The sequence below is a fragment of the Hydractinia symbiolongicarpus genome, chromosome 14 (genome assembly GCF_029227915.1).
Source record: "Hydractinia symbiolongicarpus strain clone_291-10 chromosome 14, HSymV2.1, whole genome shotgun sequence".
Classification (NCBI taxonomy): domain Eukaryota; kingdom Metazoa; phylum Cnidaria; class Hydrozoa; order Anthoathecata; family Hydractiniidae; genus Hydractinia; species Hydractinia symbiolongicarpus.
This window is the reverse complement of record NC_079888.1, coordinates 18326744-18333703: the sequence shown is the minus strand read 5'-3', so window position 1 is coordinate 18333703 and position 6960 is coordinate 18326744.

The following is a 6960-nucleotide window of genomic DNA, read 5'->3' as shown; positions in this document are numbered from 1 at the left end:
ACTGTTTTTCTTACTTTTCAACTTGAAAATTTCTTCATAAATTTAGAAAAATTATTTTCTGACTGATCTAACATAAGTATTTCAAAGTTGTTCTAAAGTTCTATCAAGTTGCAGATTCTTTTTAAAGTTTCTGTAAAACCAAATTTCGAAATGTTTGTTGTAAAAAAGTAAAATAGCTCAGCTGGAAAGCACGTTTTTTGTAAGCATTGTTTTAATTAAATATTTTTAATTAAACAGTGCAGAAGCTGTCACCAACTGTAATACATCTTTACCATAGTACAAACGCCTATTTTATAAAATATCTAAAAATATTCGGTATATTGCCGTAATTAATGGTTTTATCATCTATACTAAATTAATGAATCGGATCGTAGTTAATACATATTTTTGCATTTCGTGTCAGAATTTCCTTAAACTTTAACACAGCCACCTGTTGTGAAAATACTCTCTTTGTTTTAGCGTTCAAACTGTTCCCTTATCACAGCTGGTTGAATAAACGTGCTATGCTCTGTACGATACGATAAAAATCTCATAGAAAAGCAAATCTTTTTCTGTAAAGAGATAACATCGCTATTTTGCAATTTTGTTTTAAATAAAAAAATTTGGTAAGATATAATTATTATAGCAGAAAGAAAAACAATTTTTAGGTAGGATTTTTTTATGGTTTCCTTTCAAAATAAACAATCCGAAAACGCCAACACAAATACTATAAAATTATAAACCATTTATAAAAAACAAAACAAACAAACAAGATAAACGCAGTGTAAAAATAATTCCACGACGTCTGTGATAAAATATTTTGAGGGATAAGACATAAACAACGTAAACTATCTCACACGTAACAAGATACGACTTAGTGCGCGAGATCGTACGTCTTCTCAAAATCCCACTTAAATCAGGAGTGATAGAATAGATTGTTTCGCATCCTTTTATACGAAAATGTTAACTTCATGTTTGATATATTTGTAGATAACATCTATACTCATGGAAGAATAGTAATAAATCCAAACAAACTAAAAATAATTTAATCATACGTTTTGCAAAACCAAATTAATTTGTAAAATAATAAGACTGGTTTGGTCATCTGCTCCATAAAAAATCACCAATTATAAATCAATTTGTTTACGTCTTGTCTACAGAGACGGAAGTTGTAAACAATAGGATTATTCTCCCGGAAGAAGGTGCTTAACACAATTTTTGCTTTTTAAAAGCATTAGTACAGTTTAACATGAAACTAAAAATATTTCTTGTAAAAGACTTTAAAAGATAAGAAATACTTCCATTTCAAACAAAAAAATATAGCACAAGAATGAACTGACAACTTAGACCGACTGGTTACAGATGAAAAGGAAAATAGAACAATATATACGACAAAGATATATAAAAAATATAAATACAGGCAGGTACCAATAAAATTCATAGTTTTAAAGTTGTTATAGAAGGTTTAATAAAAATCAACAATAATTCTAGGGTGTACTAAAACACATGTACAAATAAATCTTGGTTAATCTTGTTCTAGAATACTTGCAGACTGACTCACGTAAGAAAACGTCGTAGTGATCATAAGTTCGCTATTTTTAGCCAGGACAACGTTATGTATCAGACTTGACCCTACATGGTCCGGATTTTTGGAACACATTACAATTTTTGAAAGGCTCTTCCAAATGGAACCAACCATTTTGTTTGTTTAATGCACACTATAATTGTGCCAAGACTTATAGTGCGTCATTAAACAAACAAAATGGAAGCTTAACATTTGTCCAAAAAAAACCACAATCTGCTCATAATTCATTTGTTCTAGAGCTGATTTTCACATTCTGTTTAATGTTTTTCACAGCTAAATAAAATTTATTTCCACAAATTTTCGGGTTTTCACATAATTCGCATAAAAAGACGCCCGAAACTCCGATTCTTTCTGGACTTTTGGGTAAAATCTTAAAAACTCGGGAAATTGAATTAATCATGTGTCCAAAATTTACAACATGTTTCACTTGACAAAAGAATTTGTGTTGTAATTTTTAAGTTCTAAGGATAACCCTGAAGAAAGTTATTATACTTTCCCGATTACGAGGATTTTTTAAAGATCTTTAGGGGTAGTTTCAGTAATCGCCAATTTCTAGGGCTGTGAGAGGCATGGAATCTAAAAAGTTATCCTGCAGATGTCTAATAGACATCTGCAGGATAGTGTTTGTGTATCATAGCCATGCAACATTGCAAGATAGAGTTATTAAAAAATCCAGCAGTATGAGGACCGAATAGATTTAAATTTCAGTCAAGGCGGGTATTAAAGTAAATTTGGCTAGCCAAGAATCTCATGCACTTTGAAGCTGCATGTTATGTATTTAAACAAGATGGGAAAAACATGGGGAAATTACAAAGAACACGCTTTTTTGGGGGCTAATACATTTTATGTAATAATTTAAAAAAAAGGTTCTGGAGATATGAAAAAAGTCCGGGAAAACTTCAAAGACTTTTTGCAACAGAAAATAGCCAAATACCTTGGCAAATGAAGTATGTTAGCTTAGTTTAAAATAATTTTGACATTGAAAAACAAATATTCATAGCGTAGATTACCTGTAGAATAAACTTCAAACCATATACCATTTGCGAAATGTAAATTAGCACAAATAAGTCCTTCTAATTTACCATCTTCGTTTAATTTACAAAATTCATAAACGTACGTCTTTCTTTTTTGCATATTTTAAACCATAGTCACTTTATATAGACGGTATATGCTAGTTAAACATGTGCACGTAGCTATACAACAACGATCCCTTTATTTTGGATTCGGTAAGGAAATATCCTAAAAGTATCTTCTTAAAGTACATACCATAGATGGCAAGTATTTTCTTTTTCTCAAGTCAACTTCTTCTTTCGCGTCTCTTTACACTCGCATTTAGGTACATTGACGAAGGATATTTATATTATATTTTTCACATTCTCGATGAGATTTATTTAGAAAAACTATTAGCATTCTGTCGCTGTTCCTTTTGTTTAGTCGACACAAACTAGACTAGGATTACTATTATTTCCGCCATCTTGTTTTGTTTGATTGCCAATTGTGGGCAATTATCACGGAAATAATCGAATCTGATTGGTTATTACTTTGCATTTATATTGGAATGGCTAAAAATAAGTATAACACGATACCACCTTTACTGGCATCAAAACAGATCGTTAGGGAAGGCAACATATTTCACTGCATGCTGTATTGAGCATGCGCAGAAATATTTCTAATCCAATCCGAGTCAAAAATAATATAAGGGGGATCCAACAAAATTTTCTAATCATTTTCATTTCCAACAACAAAATTGTTATAAGGAATTGTTAACAAAGTTATTATAAACATCAGAAATTTATCTTCCCCTCATTGCTATTTCCTACAAATATGTGGCCTATGGAAATCATATTTAAATAATTTGTTCTGTGCTTGTAAGCATATCTAGCCATTAGGTGATTTAGTCTCATGGTTGAGATAAACGCTTTGTTGTTGCAATTTGTTGTAACACTGGCTTTTGAAGGAAAAAACTATATTTCAATTTTGTATTTAAAAACATCATTATAAAAAACTATCGAAGTGGCTAACCCCATATCCCCTTTTGCCCTTCCGTACGGCACTGACATTCAATACAACCACGAATCATTAGAGTGCATTTAAAAGGTTGCCATATTTTCTACTTTGAATTCAAACCTACCCTGTTTTGATACTTAAGTGTGATACTGAAGCGTTAAACGCTACTAGCCATTTATCACATGTATATTGAAAAAAAAAATCGAAAAAGAATTTCCTCATCTTTCCCATCAGACATTAAAAAAGTTAGTGAGATAACCCAGGGGCGGATCCACATACGCGTATTTTTTACAGGTTCGTATTTTCAAGTTAAAGGTGAAAGAAAGGTCTAGGTACCTTCTAAAAGTTTTAAATAATTGTGAAGCTAATCATTGCTAAAAAACATTCCCTAATTTCCGCAAAACATTTTTACAGCATGAAAAAGGAGGCCTTTAACCCTATTCAGGCCGGGAGGGATGCCCTACCTGGCATACTTTCGCTAATAACTCTGAAACCATAAATAGTATTACCCTGATATTCCTAGTAGCTGACCTTGTATCATTTTAGATCAGAAGTATGGAGAACAAATTTTCAAAAATTTACAACAGGTGGTGTGCCACGCCCATTTTGAAAGACACTGTTTCTATTATTTTTATCATTTTTGTATATTGATATTATAATGGACTTAAAATCTTAACGTGTAGTTTATATGTCTGAAGTTGTTCAAATAACGTGCAGCCTTCGCTTTTACCGCCTTTTGACGCGCGTTGGCGTTAGTTTTTATTTTTAGGGAACGCCGACATGCGCCAATTTCTGTGTGTGTGTTTTTTTAGTTTTCACTAAAATTTTGATACCTGAGTTGCTTGTCGATAATTTTCATATACTTTTCTCATTTGATTGCAAAAATTTCTTAATAAAAAAAAAATAAAAAAAAACAACTAATAAATTCCCAAAAAATTTATTTTCAAATGTGAGTATTATTTGTTACGTTGGCGCCTTAAATGGTCCTAAACTAAGCAAAAATAGTAAAATGTTTATTTAATTATTAAAACTAACAATATTTTCAATATTTACAAAAAAGAAATAAAAATCTATCATGAAGCTACCAAAAAAAAATCTGACGTCAGCAAAACAAATTGATGACAGTCAGCATTTGAGGCATGATATTTAATTGCCATGTGACAGACATTCTCCGCACCGAGTTTTATAAATTATAACCTATTGCAAGGGAAATTATGGAGGTAGGGCATTCTTCCCCCTCCCCCTCCCGGATTACACTCGCCCCCTATACCTTTAATATCGGGAGAATAGGTTAAATAAGTACACGTGTTTACAATATATCTCTGTTTATCTCTTTCTCCCTATTCACTATCATAACTCTCGTGTCATCAAAATCGTCCCTTTTCTTTTGCCCAAGTCCTCTCCATCACCATCCTCTCCATTTACGACATTACAATACCCTGGCCTGAATAGGGTTAATAACAGAAGTAAGGGCTTTACAAGATGATGAAAATTGTTGGGACCAGATGTATATGGAAATATAACAACAACAACAAAAATAACAACAAAAATAGTTTAAAAAATGACAAAATTATATCAAGATCTTCTGCAGATATAGGCCAGCTTCTTAAAATTTAAATGTCAAAGGGTTGGCCAAATTTGCTATCTTTACTTCTTTCTCAACAAAATGCGTTCATACCTTCTACTTTGCTTTGGAACAGATTACTATATTATATCTTAGAAGTATGTCATTTTAACATCCTCCAAAGATATTTCATTTTATCAACCTTTTTCTTTTCACGTCTTAAAAACCTACCATGAAAGTAATGACAAAACCAAACCTTGATTTGTCAGCTTGCAAAATGATCGACACTTTTCCTCTCTTGCGATTCGCTACAAAGCTTTTAAGAATTGACCGGCCGCATGCGTCTTCTGATTTATCTTTTAATCACGTAACATATTTGTGTAACTCAATCTTAATCGTTTTTATGCCAGATTTAGCGAAACCAAGTGGAAATACGAAGGAAGAAGCGTTTGTTGAACTTCTGTCCAATACCTTAACTTTTATGTCTGAAGTATCTACTAGATTAAAATTAACATTTTCCTGCTGCAACGTCAATGAGACATCGATTTTGTCAATTGTTTTGCGAGTATCTGCAATGTATTTAGTACATTTGTTGCTTGCTTGACACCTTTTTGTTTAATCGGATCTCTATAATGGCAAAAAGAAAATTGATGAAAGAACACAAGATAATTTAACTGTTCTATAACAAATACGTACAATAGTGTACAAAAATAATTTTGTTTTAACTTTGCGACAAAGACAGGCAAGGAAACAGGAAGAGGAATTGGCAAGGCAGTGGTAGGCAAGGCAGGGGTAGCCAAGGCAGGGCTGAGCAAGGCAGGGGTAGGCACTTAAATAGGAACTCTTCCTCCTACAACTCAAAGATTACGTATACTCAATATAATAATATGCAATACAATAAGCTATGTATCATATTAATCAAAAAGTATAGAAATTATTTAGGTGCAAATATTTCAAATTCAATAACTTAAGAAAAGTATTAAATATATATTTGAGGTCAATATACGGTGAATCATCTTGGCACAATTATGTGCCAATACAATATAATGGTTGTTGTGTGGGTGCAAGATAATTATGTTTTCAGGCCTGTCCAGAATTTGAACCTGGATCTCTCATTTGCATGAGTGTTATAGCCATTAGACCAACAGGGCATAAATATAAAAATCTTTACAGGTGCATCTTATATATGCTTACGGATTTAAAGCACACATAGCTTACTTAACTTTTGTGTGGATATTAAAATTGATTTTTTATTTATTTTACTAGCTAGAAGGGGGAACTGGCGTTGAAGTATTTTGTTAAGTCACAAGTAACTGTGATACCCGCCGTTAAACATTTGGTGAAACGATTAATACGAATAATTGTAAACTGTGCCACACATTGATGTAGAGCGCTTTAGTACAAGTATGCAGTATATCGTAAATCAGGTGAAGCACTCACAGCATTAAGGTGTTTTAGATGTAATATATTTCAAAAATACGTTGTTGTGCCCATCATAGCGATTGTCTCAAATGTTCGCGGCCAAACATAAACTATGATCCAAGGTGAGCGCTTAGTACAGGAAAACAATGCCCTACATCCATATGGGTTTAATATCATTTCAAAAAATAACGACCTTTCTTTTGTTAAACAGAAACACAGTTAACAGCTTGTTGTTAACACTTGGCTAAGTGATTTGTACACTGTGTCGCACATACGTTTCGCCATAATATCCATTTCCATAAAACTATTCTAACTTCGGTTCAAACAAACAGACAGTAAACAACCAGCAATTTTACTTTGTGGATAAGTTTTTGTAACATAAAACACAGTTAGACCAAAAACC